Source organism: Arvicanthis niloticus, chromosome 10, assembly GCF_011762505.2.
Source record: "Arvicanthis niloticus isolate mArvNil1 chromosome 10, mArvNil1.pat.X, whole genome shotgun sequence".
Classification (NCBI taxonomy): Eukaryota; Metazoa; Chordata; class Mammalia; order Rodentia; family Muridae; genus Arvicanthis; species Arvicanthis niloticus.
This window is the reverse complement of record NC_047667.1, coordinates 54,522,071-54,538,382: the sequence shown is the minus strand read 5'-3', so window position 1 is coordinate 54,538,382 and position 16,312 is coordinate 54,522,071.

The window sequence follows — 16,312 nt, the reverse complement described above, 5'->3', positions numbered from 1 at the left end:
AAAGTTGTGTTAAGAAGTACCAGGCATTAGCAAATATGCTGGGGATTTTTAATATAGTAAATGCACTTTCAAAGGTGGGAAATGAAACTTAGGAATATTCAAAACCCTAGAATAGCACCAAAGTGTGGTAATGTTGGGGCATGTTAAGGCTACCCTTCCAAAGATAGTAGCTGATTATGTCAAATCCTGCTTTCTGCCACTGAGAAGAAATAGCAACACCTAACAATCTTCCCCGAGTCCTGGAAGTAGGTTCCACAGGGAATATGGCTCTGACTGTTACCAAGTAACATGAAAGTTTGCAGCTTCGAGTGAACCCTAGAGCTATAAAAGGCTACATAAAGGTTTTTAATTACTATGAAAATAACTCTGCAAATTGGACCATATGACTATGACACAGCAGTCCCTGTGATGTAGTAGGCATCTCTGGTGGGGAAAGATGCTCAGTGGGGCTATGGTATACCACAACAAAAGTGCCATAATATAAACCCAATATTTTTTGAACAGAAGCATGCCATTCACACCAGAGAACTTTATTCCACTTGAAAACCTGAGAGATGGGGTAACTGACAAAGGGATAGCAAATGATCATATGGCCAGACATTCTATCATAAATTAGGTTCATTCAGAATCACCAAATTTTAAAGTATAGTAGACTTGTTGGTGAACTTATTGGCAATTTCTAAGGCACAGTGTTATAAACAAGATTAGCATCAAAAAGGCCCGCTGGACACAGTCTGCTGCATAACTGAGTAATTCAGCCAATTTATTCCCCTATTGCCACAGTGGTGTGTCTCCTTCAGCTCACACATCTGAACGCTTGAGGGATCTCTAGTGATGAGCTGAGAGGGGGTAGGCTGAGCTTTGTATATGGTTGCAAATCTCAAATGGCTAACACTGGTACTACTCTCTCTTAGTGCTGTGCAACACACTGATGAGGAGAAATCCTCCCAATAGACAGAGCACTGAGGAATCCACAGATCTTATATTTTGTTTGGTAATAGAAGTAAATGGGAGAGAAAGGGGAGAAGAGATGGAAAGAGAGAAGGAGGGAGAAGAGAGAAGGAGAGAGAAAAACACAAAGAGATGGAAAGACAGAGAGACAGCTGGACAGAAAACCTGCCTCTTGACATTGGCTCAGCTAGTGGTTGGCAATGTGAAAGTAAAGACTCATAGAAACCAGAGACAGGCTCTGGAAGAGATGTGTATGAATATGTATGAGTGTGTGTGTGTGTGTGTGTGTGTCTGTGTGTGTGTGTCTGTGTGTCTGTGTGTGTCTGTGTGTGTCTGTGTGTATATATATGAATGCATGTGTGAGTGCATGTATGTGTATGCATGTGTCTTATGAGTGCATGTGTGTGTGTGTCTGTGTGTGTATGTGTGAGTGCACTGTGTGTGTGTGTAGACACAAGGTAAAGATCTTAGCATCACTTACCAGTTCCCTAAGAGTTTCCACCATAGATGAGGCACTAAGCAATCAAGTAAACAAACCAACCCGTAGAAGCCTGTTCTTTGATTGGCTATCTGGTGCTGACACAATGGGTCACCAATGGAATAAAGTGCCCACTTTCCCACTTAGGAAAGACGACATATTTATTTCCATTGAGCAGTGTCTAAACAGCAAAGACAAAAATTGCCACCATCCCCTCATGTGATCCCAACGGGGCACCATCCCTGAAGGAGAAGCTGCTTGTAGCAAGCTGGCATCCCGAGAGCCCTTCTATCTTGAAAGAAAAGGCAATCCGCTTAAATGGGATCTGCAGACAGTCCATATTGGAATTTGCCATCCTTGCCAGTAAGTCCTTAGCTTTAGTCACTCTTTGGGGGCTTCCGCTGGCAAGGCTTCTACATGATATTTTTTTTTTTTGACCAAAACTCATGTCATATTGTAGCAAAGAAGAGTTAACAGCAAGCAAACAACCGTGGAATCTGTCTTTCTTAGTACATTCAGATAGTCAGAGGGAAAGAGATAGTGTGTGTGTGTGTGTGTGTGTGTGTGTACACACATATGTGTGTTGCATTCACATGAGTGTACAGGTGTGTATGCCTATGCACACTTGTGGAGGCCAGAGCACAGTATCACATCCCTCCAGTGTCTTCCTCTGTTGCTCTCTGCTGTATCGCCCTGAGATTGGGCTTTTTATGTGGGTGATAGGGATTTGTTCTCAGGTTCCCTTGTTTGCAGAACAAGTGCTTGCACCTGATGTCACTGCCAAGGGTAAAGAAATCCTGGAAGTCAATGTCAGCTTAGAAATGATACCTTGCAGTAATGGAGCACTGTTTCTGGGACCCTGCATATTTTATAAAGCAGTGGTGCTTAGTCTGTGGGTTGCAACCCTTTGGGAGTCAAAGGACCTTTTTCACTGGGGTTGCCTAAGGCCATTGGAAAACACAGGTATTTGCATTACAGTTCCTATCAGTAGCAAAATTACAGTTTTGAGGTAGCAACAAAAATAATGTTATGGTTAGGGGTCACCACAGCAATGAGGAGCTGTATTAAAGGGTCACAGCATTAGGAAGGCTGAGAACCACTGTTATAAAGCAATGGCTTTATATGACACTGTGTCCTTGATGTATAGAGTACATGAATTTGAAACCACAGTATAGGGGCAGAGTGACCCCATTTCTATTACTCCAAGGGATCTATTTTGGGGATTTGGGCATCCTATTCCCACGATGCTAGTCTGTGTCCCTATGGAAGTCCATTTCACAAAGAAGAAAGGATGCTTTTAATAGAAGATACAAAAAGGCCCTTGAATAACAGGCTATGGGTGCTGTTGGAGCATTTTGGACTCATGATTACAGGAATCCAGAAATCAAGGTAGTGAGACAAGGGTGTCTAACCTAGATTAAGAGCCAGTGCTGCTGCTACTGGTTGGAGCAAACCAGAAAATGTGACATCCTGGTAATTCTGGTCACTGTGTCCTTTTCAAACACAGATACATCACATATTCTCTTACTCACAAAACATGGCAATGACCACAAACACCGTAGCAAATCACATTTCTTCCATGTCAAAAGAACGAAAAACACGAAAGCTGGGGGAGGGGAGGAGAACTCACCTTAACCAAAATGTAATTGTTTATACATAGACTCCAATTAGCTGGCATTCTCCTCCAGGGTCCCTTAGGGCTCTCTCACAGATGGGCTCTTGTGATAATTTCATGTCAACTTGGCTAGGTTACAGACTGCCCATACATTTGGTTCACCATTTCTGAGTGCGCCTGTGTGGGTTTTCAGAAAAGTCATGTGTTCAGCAGTAGTCTGGGTAAAGCAGAACGCCTTCTCCAGGATGGGTGGGTGGCAGCTCATCCATTGGAGGTCTAAGAAGGGCAGGATTTCTCTGCTGTGAGCTGGAGCTGAGACGTAAGTCTTATTTTTTTTTCTGCCTTCGTATTGGAATTGGCACCATCAGAAAACCTGGCTGTTAGATGAGCTGAAAGCTTGTATCATCAGTTCTTTAGTTCTCAGGCCATCAGATCTAACTGAAACTATACCTTTGAGGGTCTTGAAACTCAGGCTTGCAAACAAAGGCTGAAACAATTCCTTATAATAAATTCTTGCTCAAATGTGATCCATTGGTTTCATTTCACTGGGGAATCTACCTAGTGTACAAGGCAAAGACTACAGGATCAGTCTCAGTAAAATCTACATGCACTATGTATTTGTGTGTGTGTTCATATCAGTGTATTAGTTCATGTAGGCGTGCACATGTGCATGCAGGTATGCTTGAATACATGTCAAGGCCAGGCATCAATCTTGAGCATCTTCCTCAGTTGCCCTCTACGTTACTTTTTGAGACAGGTTCTCTCACTGAACCCAGAGCTCATGGACTCAGCTAAAACTGGCTGGACAGTGAGCACCAGGGATCTGTCTGTCTCTGCCTGCCCCTACTTCCCCAGAGTAGAGTCACAGATGCAGGTCACCACACCCAGATTTTCACAAGGATGCTGGAGAGTGCATGGTCTTCATGCTTATGCAGCAAACTGTAGTCATCTGAGAGGAGACAAACCTCAGTTGAGAAAATGCCTCCATAAGAGGCTGTAGGCAAGTCTGTAGAGCATTTTCTTAATTAGTGATTGACTGGGGAAGACCCAGTCCATTGTGGGTAGTGCCCTCCCGGGGCAGAGCTGGCCTTACTCTCCTAGGAGATATCTCAGCACAGCGCAGTGTGTCCGGTGATGCTTGCCCCGCTGCTGTTTCTTTCTCTTTTTATATGAACTGTCATTCTTTCCAACAGCAGGTGTCCCTTCTGGCAGCAAGGTGAGCAAGCACAGAGCAGATCCTATTAGACTTCATTCCTGCATCTACAGTGGGTTTCCTACTGAGACTTGTAGTCTTTTAAAAAAAACGGGTCTTCCTCAGAGAAGGAGGTGAGAGTGGGACATGAAGGGGTGAGTGGGGTGCGTGCCATTTGAATCATTTCATCCTTTTGATTATTTGGTTGCTATACAGATGCTTCTTTGGGTGCTATTATGGAAGTTATCTCTGCTGTTCAGAAGAAAGTAACGAACCTTGCAGGTTTGGAATAAAAGTTTCTATGTTGCATGTTCAAATAATAAAAGAGAGTCCCGCATATGACAAGAGATTAGAAACCTACACTATGGACTCCTTGAATGTACATTTAGCTTGCCTTAGAGGAACAGACTGAAAAGCTGAGACTGACAGCTACAAAATTCCTCCAGGTCAGCTGTCAATAAAACCCCAACCACTGCCCACTTCCAACTCCCACACAGCCCTGAACCACCAAACACATATCTCCAAGTACTGGGGTATGAGGGCTGGGTGTGGCTTCCTCTGCCTGGATAACTGGTATGGGGTAAAATAACGGTGAGGCTGTGAGATCTGCCTGGCCCCAGCATTCCTTCCTGGTGGGAGCTGCTAAAGCCACTCCCTTAGCAGATGCACACTGTCAGCTGTACTCTGCTTTCGGAAAGATGACCTTTACAACATTATAGTGCCTTAGCATGTGAGTTACTGTCACTCTTCACTGATGAGAAACACACAGACACACACGAACATACAGATACACACATACAGACACACATACAGACACACACAGACACACACACATACAGACACACACACATACAGACACACACACATACAGACACACACAGACACACACACACAGACACACACATACAGACACACACACAGACACACACAGACACACATAGACACACACAGAGTGTTACTCATACAGTTGTCAGCCTTCTACTATCTCTTGGGTCTGACAGAACTATCTATAAATGTGCTTTTCTGGAACAGTTGAACTTGGATTCTAGAAATAGGTTGAAGGCCAAAAGTTGGGCAAAAACAGGTGCTGCAGGTGCACCTGCACCCACCCTGGGGCTCGCTGTATTGAACCTGTCATGCTTGCAAATCATACTTTGAACTTCAAAAAATATTTCTTCTGCCTAAGCTATCTTTTATTCTTGAGAAAGTCTGCTATTGTACATAAAATTTCTTCTTTATAATATGGTAATGATAGCAAAGTGAGTAGTTCATATGATTACTTGATGGAATGTAACGTTGATGACTACATGACAGTCCTAAATAGTTCCTTAAAAATCTGAAGTCTGGGAACTGCCATGTATATTGTTTCTGGCAGTCCACAAAGATTAAACAGGAGATTCTTGTGACCATTCCACTCACCACCTTGTCATGTAGTCACCAATCCTAGGCCTCAACACCTATGAGATAAGACCCTGCCCTCATAGAACCCAAGGCCAGTGTGGTTCAGCTAGGAACATGCATACTCTTCCAAATCTCATAGAATACAGTGAAGAGCATCCCAGGAAGGATCCAGAAGTAGGAGAAGCTACTTGTTTCTGCATTTGTCCTGATATGTCAGGAGAAATTAAGACAAGGGACTAAAGAGGTACCTAATGTGCTTAAGTCTAAGCTCCATGCTCTATGCCCAAGTCTGTGGCTCCAGGTGAGGTGTGTCCTGAAAAGAAAGATTTGGAACCAGCAAGATGGTTCATAAGGCAAAGGCACTTGTTGCCAAACCTGACAACTTTAGTTGGAACTCAAGGACACATATGGTGGGAGAACAAAATCAGCCTTTGAACACACACATACACACACACACACACACACACACTAAATAAATAAATAAATACTATAAAAGAGAAAAAAAGGTTGCTATAGAGTTTATCAGACAAAATTCCAGGGCTACAACCTGGATGTTTGATTTGATTAATGGATGTACAATCATAAAGAAGGTTCCTATGTGAACATGGCACTACTGTTGTAACAACAAAATCATATACTGTAGTACCATAGTCCCTCCTTACCAGGGTTTCAGTTACCTGTGATCCCCTACAGTTTGAAAATGTGCAACAAGACATTTGAAAAACACGTTTAAAATTGTGCATCATTCTGAGTAGATCTGATATTGTCAGGTTCTGATCCAGCCAGGACATGATTCATCCCTTTGTCGAGTGTGTCCGTCCTGTATATACTACCTACCAGAGTGTGTCCGTCCTGTATATACTACCTACCGGAGTGTGCCTGTCCTGTATATACTACCTACCGGAGTGTGTCCGTCCTGTATATACTACCTACCGGAGTGTGCCTGTCCTGTATATACTACCTACCGGAGTGTGTCCGTCCTGTATATACTACCTACCGGAGTGTGTCCGTCCTGTATATACTACCTACCAGTTAGTATTTTGCTGTCTCGGTTGTCAGGTTGACATAACATCATAGAGCTTATGCTTTTGCCGCATTTCTTCACTAAGTGGTGGACTGTGAGGTGCCCTTTCAGATATGCCAAAGAAGAGCCACACATCGTCTGCTCGAACTGTGAAAATTCTGATTTTCATAAAAAGTATAATTCTGGGGATGCAAAAACGTTTGAAGGAATTACTGTTAATGTAATTCTGACTAACTTGTAAGTGCAATTGTAGCTTCAGTAATAGGTTTAGAAAGCCAGAGTATGTGGGTCTGGTTAGACGGCTGGTTAAATGTCTCAGTGGGTAAAAAGTGTATGCACTGTACCAAGCCTGATAACCTGATTTAGATCACTGGAGCTCAAAATGGCCGGAGGAGGGGGGAGGAAAGAGACCTGACTTCTGAAAGTTGTCCTCTGACCTTCACATGTGCATGGTAGCATCTGTGCACCTGTGTGCATACACATACATACACGCACACACACACACACACACATTAACAAATAAACAGAAAGCTGGAGTGCAGAAAATGCTTAGTATTGTCTGTAGATATAGGCATCTACTTAGGGTCTTGAAATACATCCCCTCCCACTAAGGAGAAACTGTTACAAGCTACACAAGGCACTTCCATTCACATGCACCAAAAGCTCACTGTTGGCTTCTAATTTTCCTGCTTTGTGTCTAGGACAGTGGTTCTCAACCTTCCTAATGCTGCGACCCTTTAATACAGTTTCTAATGTTGTAGTGACCCCCCCCCAACCGTAAAAATACCTTCATTGCTACTTCCCAACGGTAATTTTGCTACTGTTATGAATCGTAATATAAATATCTGAAATGCAGGATATCTAATAAATGACTCCTGTGAAAGGGTTGTTCAACCCCGGAAGGGGTCACACAGCTTGAGAACCACTGGTCCAGGGCAACTGATCTGTGATGTCTTTGGTAATTTTGTATCTATACCCTTGTACTCACCTGGCCTCTTCCAGACAGGGAAAATGCTGCTTGTTGTTGAATAACTCAGAGTTTTCTAGGAGAAAATCCAAGGAGAGAATGATGGTTAAACAGGGGGCATTCCAGAGTCCACCACACTCAGCATAGATTGTGCTCTCCCAGCCTCCGACATGCAGTTGGTAGGTCCAGTGTATTCCTCCCAGGCAGAAGTCCATTCCTGGTGCCAGGCATGGAGCAAGCATCAAAGCCTCTGCTGTCATTGTCCATCTTTTCCCTGCTCTGTGCATTCAGTGTCACAGCTGACACCTGGGATGTCACATCCTGATGTATGAGGCCATGGGGGTCAAGTGGGGCAGGGGTACAGGCGGGGACTTGGTTATCACAGCCAGGTACATGTCAAAGCAAATTCTATTCACGATTGGGTGTTGAGTCTGAACCTGGACCCGATCGGGATCAGAGTGATGGGCTGAAGTTAAATGACAATCTTTGTCTGGCAAGGGCTTATCTGACAGGACATGCTCCCTGGCAGGGATAGGGATGGAGGCTTCAGGGACGAGGGTGGGTATGAGGCAAGCGGAGGTGTATTATATGCCTTTGGCTTGTTTCCACATTTGTTGCTAGTGTGCGCTTGCTGACATTCGAGTGGATTCTATTTATGCAAATAGCCGACTTCGATTCATTTTCCCGTCCCCTACATGTGCACAGACCACTAACTGTCACAAAGGTTTCCTTCCACCGTGGTGACTAACAGTATGGTCACTCACCCAGCAACAAGGGAAAGGCCTGGCTGGGGAAGAAGAGTGTTTAATATTGATGTGAGTCCTGCATAAATGTGGATTTGCAAGGCATCCACAGTGTTCCTCAGCAAGGCTTTGAATTCAGACAGATCCAAATCCACATTTCTGCCCTAATACCTAGTTTCATGGCCCTGGGCAACTTTGCTGAGCTTCTCTTGGTCTCTGTTTCTTCATTCCCTAAAGTACTGGGGTAATACTATCTTTGATGTGGGAAATTTTTGATAATCAAGTGAAAATGTGTCCAAAGCAGTTTGTTGGAGACCTAGTAAAATGTAATCTCTACTCTCCTCCCCCCTGCCTCACCCCCAAACCTAATGCAGACTAAGGGAGGAGGAGGGACATAGAAATGGATTGCAACAGAGAGTGTTTTTGTGCTTTAAAGAGTGTTCTCACATTATCTTTTGGATGGCCTAGCTTTCAAAAACTTTCAAGCATTCCTGGGCTACAGATTGCAGCTGTTCATCAGTCAGGGTGAGCAGGTTTCCTCCTGAATCTTTAACTTGCACTAAAATTTACATAGCAATTGTACTGGCTGGTTTTGTGTGTCAACTTGACACAAGCTGGAGTTATCACAGAGAAAGGAGCCTCTCTTGAGGAAATTCCTCCATGAGATCCAGCTGTAAGGCATTTTCTCAATTAGTAATCAAGGGAGGGAGGGCCCCTGGTGGGTGGTACTATCCCTGGGCTGATAGTCCTGGGTTCTATAAGAAAGCAAGCTGAGCAAGGCAGGGGAAGCAAGCCCGTAAGCAGCATCTCTCCTCAGGTTCTGCATCAGCTCCTGCCTCCAGGTTCCTACCCTGTGTGAGTTCCAGTCCTGATTTCCATTGGTGATGAACAGCAGTGTGGAAGTGTAAGCTGAATAAACCCTTTCCTCCCAACTTGCTTCTTGGTCATGATGTTTTGTGCAGGAATAAAAACCCTAAGACAGCATTTATTTTGCTTTTGCTTTTCTTTCCTCTCTCCCTCCCTCCCTCCCTCTCTTCCTCCCTCCCTCCTTCCCTCCCCCTCCCTGCCTCTGTCTCTCCCTTTCTTATTTGCCTGTCTTTTTTTTTTTTTTTTTTTTTTTCTTCCTTAAGAAAAAGCAGGGCCTGCCACTACCTTCAATCTGACCTTGGCTTTGTACTTGGAAAAATCTCATCCATCCTTATCTTTTTACTTAACATTAGTTCTTCTAAAAATTATCTTGAAACTTTCCTTTTATAACAAATGATTTAACCCAACTGTAAATAAACATGCTTGCTTCTTATGTCATGTCTGTTTCCGACTGTTCATTATAGATTTCTTAAGTGGTAGTACAGGCTTGCTTTTGTTGAGAAATAGTTAACCTCAATAGATGTTGAAAATGATAGTTTGGTTGTAAAAAGAATTAAGATGCAGACTGTAGTATATGGAAGCTTCTGCAATATACTTTAACCAACTTAAAGGATGGTAAGGAGAATCCTACCAGCCTGGCAGCAGGACTCTGGGAGGAGAGAGTTTCAGGCCTAAGGGACAATGTGAGATACCATGACTCTTAAACGATTCTGAGGGAAGAGGAGGCCCTGTCCTATAAGAACATGGATTCCATCAATATGTGACCTATGCTGTGTGACAGAGGTAGGAGACTGTCACTACATAATAGGAGTAACATAGATGGTGGATAGAGAATGAAGCCTGTTTAAGCTGCCTTGTATCCAAGCTGGTAGATGTCTGGTATGGCTTGAAGCTTTTTCTGCATAGGGCCTGGTTTCCTGGTCTGAGCTTTCTGGCAGTCCACAGGAAAACTTCCTTGACAAAGAGGTTTAGAATGTGTGTAGATTACTAAAGGCTTAAGTCATATACGTGGTTTTCCTGTGACCCATTACCTTAGCCCAGACTTAGAATTACTACGATAGTGCATGAGTTTGTGGATTAACCGATCTGCCACAGCATGATTACCAGTCACCATTTTGAGGTTAGCTGCTACCTTGGCTGATGGCCATGCCAACTGTGAAGCAGTGCAGAGTCGGGCAGGTCTACAACAACAGCTGTGAATATTGTCATGCCATAATAGATGGAGAAGGGTAGGGTCCCTTGCAATTGCAGCCTTTACTTCTTCTTTACCCATCCCGATCCCAGATGCAATCTTGAGGAAGCAGAAGACATGCAGCTTCAAGCTGCGCTGATTTCTTAAGCAAGAACTACATGGACAGAGACAGTAGTGGTCCTCACCTTGCCAAGCCATGTTATCTGCACAAAGCCATTTTATCTTCTCTGTCTCTTCCTTCAGTGAAAGTTAGTAACTGATCAAGTCAAAATACGGGTTCCATTTGAAAGAAAAATAAAAGATAGAAAAGGGGAGAGGCACTAGCAATTGTAGTGAAAGCTGAATGGCACCGCTGACATCCCACACTTCAGCAAGTGTCATTAGGTTGGATTTGGATAGCTGAATAGGGCCAATGTTTGTGCCCTTCAGCAAATTCTATATTTGATACTCTTGTCCCAAGGGCTTTTGTGAAGCAGAGAGCATTGTGCTGAGAACAGAGCTGCAGTCGGCCTCCTCCTTGTCATTGTGCTTCAAGGAACAGCGAAACACATATTGGACCGCCATGAAAAGACCAGGGATGCAAGGAGCAGAGGGGCCAGGGCTCAGTTTCTCACAAGTCATCTGGTTCCCTTCAGTGTGTGTTCTTGCTGAATTTTTATTTATTTATTTATTTATAACATATAACATGTCATACATTGAGAGTATCTTCAGGTGCTAAATATGCCACAGGAAAGGAACCTTGGCTCTTAGTAATGCTAGGAGCTCCAGGGCAAACATAGGAAGGGGGAAAGAAGGGTAAGAGGGAGGGAGGAGAAGAGAGAGAGAGAGAGAGAGAGAGAGAGAGAGAGAGAGAGAGAGAGAGAGAGAGAGAGAGAGACTTTTTCCTTGTTTTTTTGTTGTTGTTGTTTTCTATTCCTGTGCTGTTCCTTAACTGCCAGACTTATTTCTTTCCAGCAAGAGCAAACCAAGTGTCATTTTCCCTTGTACCTAGTTAAATGTCCTCTCCCTGCAAACCAGGCCCCTCTTCCATGCTTCCATAGAAACTGGCACACAGCACCGTTAAAGCAGTGTGAGCATTCACTCTAGTTGTGCATTTCCATGTTCGATTCCTCATCTCTGTCATGTTAAGTCGAAATCCCCATCTTCCCCTCACCCGTGAGCTCCAAGCAGATGATCTGTGACACATTTCAAAGAAGTGGAGCAGAGAATTGGAATCAAGGACTTAAAGAGAAAAAATTAAAATAAACATTAAAGACTTCTCAAGTCTCTTTTACTTTTGAATATTGAATTTTTCAAGTCCCAATTTTTGAATGGATGCTCAAATCCCTTGACAGTAATCAGAGAAGAATGCTAACACGATGCGATGCATTAGATACTTTTCAGTTATTGTCATGAAACACCCTGACCAAAAGCACCTTAGAGGAGAAAGGGTTTATCTTGGCCTGCAGTTCTGGAAGGATGGTCTATTGAAGGTGAGGAAGACACAGCAAGAGGCACACATGGTGGCAGAAGCATGAGTCAAGCTGACTACATTTTCATCCACACAGGAAGAAGAGAGAAAGAGAACAGGAAGTGGAGAGGTATTATAAACCATCAAAGCCTGTCCCAGTGACATATGCCTCGAACAAGGCTCCACCTCCTGATGGTTCTAGAACCTTCCCAGATAGCAACATCCACTGGGGACCAAGTGAGCCCAAGGTACATTTCTTATTCAAACCACCATACATAGTTGTACCATCAAAAACACTTTACTGCCTTTACAATTGGTTGCCTCTCAATAGACTATATGAAACATACTGACTACACCTATGTCCTTTCTTAGACAACATGCTTACCCAAACCATGTGCTGAAAGAAAGTTCTTACTATATCTTTAGATTGATTTGGGAAAGCCCAGAATGATTGTAGTCTCCCTGTATAAAATCTGATCAGGACATTTTCTCTTACTTGATAAAACTGAGGTCAGATTAGAACACAAGATCCAGAGCAGGATGGTTCTAGGTTAAAATTCAACTTTGCCACTACAAAGGTGATACTTTGCAGAAGTCAGCCAACATTTATGACCATGATTTTCTTCACCCAGAAATGATTGCTGCAAGGATCAAATAAGACTAAATGTATAGGAGATGCTCCAAATAGAATTTGGCCCAGCAGATGCATTCATAACATTGTTGTCATTATTGTTCTAACATGGAAAACCAGAAGACATCATTTCATAGACATTAGGTCTTAATCTGTGCAGAAAACCAAAGGGAAATGGTGGCTTTTGATGATCTTTGGAATATAACACTCCAACTTCCATGACTAAGACCACATTGTATTCTGTTCCAAATTAAATGCAGGTATAGATTTTTTTTCTATCTCATTGATTATGATGTCATCAATATTATAATTCAGGTTTTTAAAATTTTGGCTGAGACCAACAATCCTGAAACCCACCCAACAACACTTTCCTAAAAGACAATAGCAAAGAAGGATGGATTTGGAAACAGAAAGAGAAGAAGGAAGCAAATCTGCCTGGGATCCAGCCTCTGAGAGATAAAGATGTTGGGAACTTGGCAAACACCCTTATGCAATAAGGAGTGATGGGGGAGAAGAGCTGACAGTTTCTGACATGTGACTTTCTACTGACCCAAACACTGCATCCGTTCTGAACATAAAGAGCTCTCAAGGTGACATCATGAACAGTCTCCAGTCCAGCAAGTAGCTCTCTTTCTTGTCCCACTTGCAAAGCCAAATGCCCAGAGGGAAAGAAATTATTTAGAGGACCAGAGTTTTGCCTTGGAAACAAAATTGACAATGCATTATTAAACTCCCCTAGGACCACTCACCACACCCATTCTGGCAACGAAAGTTGCCTCAAACGAAGCAAAGGCGATTTTCAGAGTAATGAGAAAAAATAAAATGTTGTGCAAGTGAAGAGAAAATATGAGAGAGAGAGAGAGAGAGAGAGCTCTTTACCAAAATGCCTCCCCAAAATGCTAATGATGGATCTATTAGATAGTGGGACTGGGCACAGTAACATAATATATATTCCTCTTTAATTTACATGGAAATATATATATATATATATATATATATGATTATTAAAAATCCAATTAAGAAAAATGGATATGCATTTTATGTATATTGTTTAAACTATATATAATAAGAATGACAAAAATCAGATAAATTTGTATTTAAGACCAAGAGTGAAGAGAAGAAATTAGGAATTTACTGACTGTCCTTTAGCCATGCTGTAGTGTGTAGTTCCAGATAATCGCATGCATTTTAGAAATTATTTGCACCAGGTGACAAATGGGAGGCCTGGGAATTTAACCCAGGTCTGTCTTGCTTTCAAAGGCCATAATTTTCCAGGAACAAAATTTCATCAAGTCATTTTTTTTTTAAAGTGTAGGCTCCTCTTTACATAGATTCTCTAGGGAATACCCTTTCTTGTTTGTTAATCTCGTATGTATCTAAGGAAGAAATTTCCCCAAAGTATCAATTTCATGGTTAAAATACATCCCAACATATGGTTTGGTTTTTCTCATTACCTTACCACAAACTGCTCCCCACCCCCATTATATATGACATCATCTCTTGGTATATACAGGAGAGTGGGACCAGGATGTGCAGAAGACACTCAAGTTTACAGATGCTGGAGTCCCTTAGATAAAATGGTCCATGAGATTCCTCAACCCTGGAGCTCACCCACAGCTCTACACACACTAAATTTCAGTTGGATGGGGAAAGAACCTTCAATCAAATGCCATCAACCTCCTCAGTCTTTCTTTCTCTTGACTCTCCATGACTTGATTTGGGGAAGGGCACCTGACAGAATAGTCACCCCCCACTTCCAGTCTGAAGACCTTTCAAACTACCTCTTCTTCTAATTACATAAACTATTTTATTAAGTCTTTGAGAATTTTACATATGCAGTTAATGTATTTTCATCACATTCACCTCCCAACTCTTCCTTCTAACTTCCCCCTAACCTGTGCCTCACCTCCTTCCCCTGCCATCTTTATCTTTCTTTTTTAAAATAAGCTTCAAAGTATAATTTGTTCTGCTCATATACTTAAAGACTTGGGGCTATCCAACAGAGTGTAGTCAACCCACCAGGGACCATACTCTTAAAGAAAACTACCTCTCTCTGACCAAGAAGCCACCAAGTGCAATAGTGTCTCACCTAGGAGTGGGGACTCATGAGTTCTTCTTCCCTACTGGATGCTGTTTAGCTTGGTGTTCTTCAGGTCTTCAGCAGGCAACCACAGCTTCTGTGAGTTCCTGAGTGAAGTGGTCCTGTCATATCCAGAAGACAGTTTTTCTCTAGTCCTTCCTGACCTCTGTCTTTCTGGTTTTTTGCACTGTCTTCCAAGATGGTCTCTGAGTTTTGGGGAGAGAGGTGTCATAAAGATGTCCCATTTACGATTGAGCATTTTTCATTTATGTTCTCTTCACTCTGACCAGTTGTGAGTTTTGGCATTAGTCACCACCATCAATGTAACTCTGAAGTCACCAGTGTGATGCTCTAAAGCTATTGTCTACTCATTTCTAGAGATACTGACAGTGTTGAGGGTACAGACTGTTGCCATCTTCTTTCAATATGTTCACTAGAAGCTTTGGGTCTTTTAAAGTGAGAGATAGCTTCCAATCCTTGTTTTGAACAGAGCTAACATCCCAGATGCTGAGAAAAGTCCCATTCTAAATCATTTTACTTCAGAAATATAGTTTCTTTCAGCTCAAGAAGTTTTCAAGAAAATGAGACATCATAATTTCAAAAAAAAGGGGGGGGGCAAGGCATAAAATCATAGAAATTTTAGACCTTAAAGGGATTTTAGAAATGACTGCTTTTTCATCATCTATGAGGAAAACAGATTTCAGAAAGGGTAATTGACTTTCCCAAGGCAACATCTGTAAGAGCTCTTCAGGAACAGTGCTGGGTCCATCTCCAGATTCCTTCATCCCTGAGTTCATAGAAGCAGAAGACTTTTCTTTATTGAGAAAAAGATGCTTTCTTGTTCTCACTTGCTTTGTGTTTATCATTGATGCATATTGAGAGACTTCAGAGCTGACACTGTTTTTGCTACTAAAATTATAGTATATTCACTAGGGACACCTTCAACTGTGGAAACAGGAACTTTTACATATCTTGTTGGTGGTGGTGTTGCTGTTGTTGTCCTTGGTGTTTTGAGACAGAGTTTCTCTGTGCACCTCTGGCTCTCCTAAAGACAGTCTTCAGACTAGGTTGGCCTCAAACTCAGAGCTCTTCCTGCCTCTGTTGCCCTAGTGTTGGGATTACAGGCATGGGCTACCATCCCTTGCTTAATATTCTTGATTTTGCTTTCGTGAGAAAGAGGTAAATGAAATATAAGTAAGTTGTTGTCACATACAACCCCAGAAAGGAATTTTCAGGACAGGCATGACTTGATAAATTTGGTCAATACAGTTTCTTCTCATTAAAAAACAGAAACAATGACACTCTACCGTACCCACAGTTCTTTGCCATTTACAAAGGCCTTCCACACACAGCCTCTAAAACTCTGCATTGAGAAGCAGGATTATGATAATGACCCTGAAGAACTGTGAATGCCTTTGAAATTCTCAAAGGAAAATGGGATTATGCTTGGTGTAAATTAGTGTTAAGTGATAACAGGTTTATCCCACATGTAATGTTGGCAGATGGAAATTTTCAGCTAAGCAGAACATTCTAGTAATGGAAGTACTCACTTTTCAAGCCAGTTCAGACATTGACCTTTTTTTCTAGTGGGAAGACACCATTAATGAAGGGAAAATTCTAGAAACTTTAATATTCCCTTCTCCAGAGGAAGTTGATAGACCAGAAATAGATATAAATAATGAGTGCATTGTAACGTGGTGGCTCCCATGACTATGGAGGCT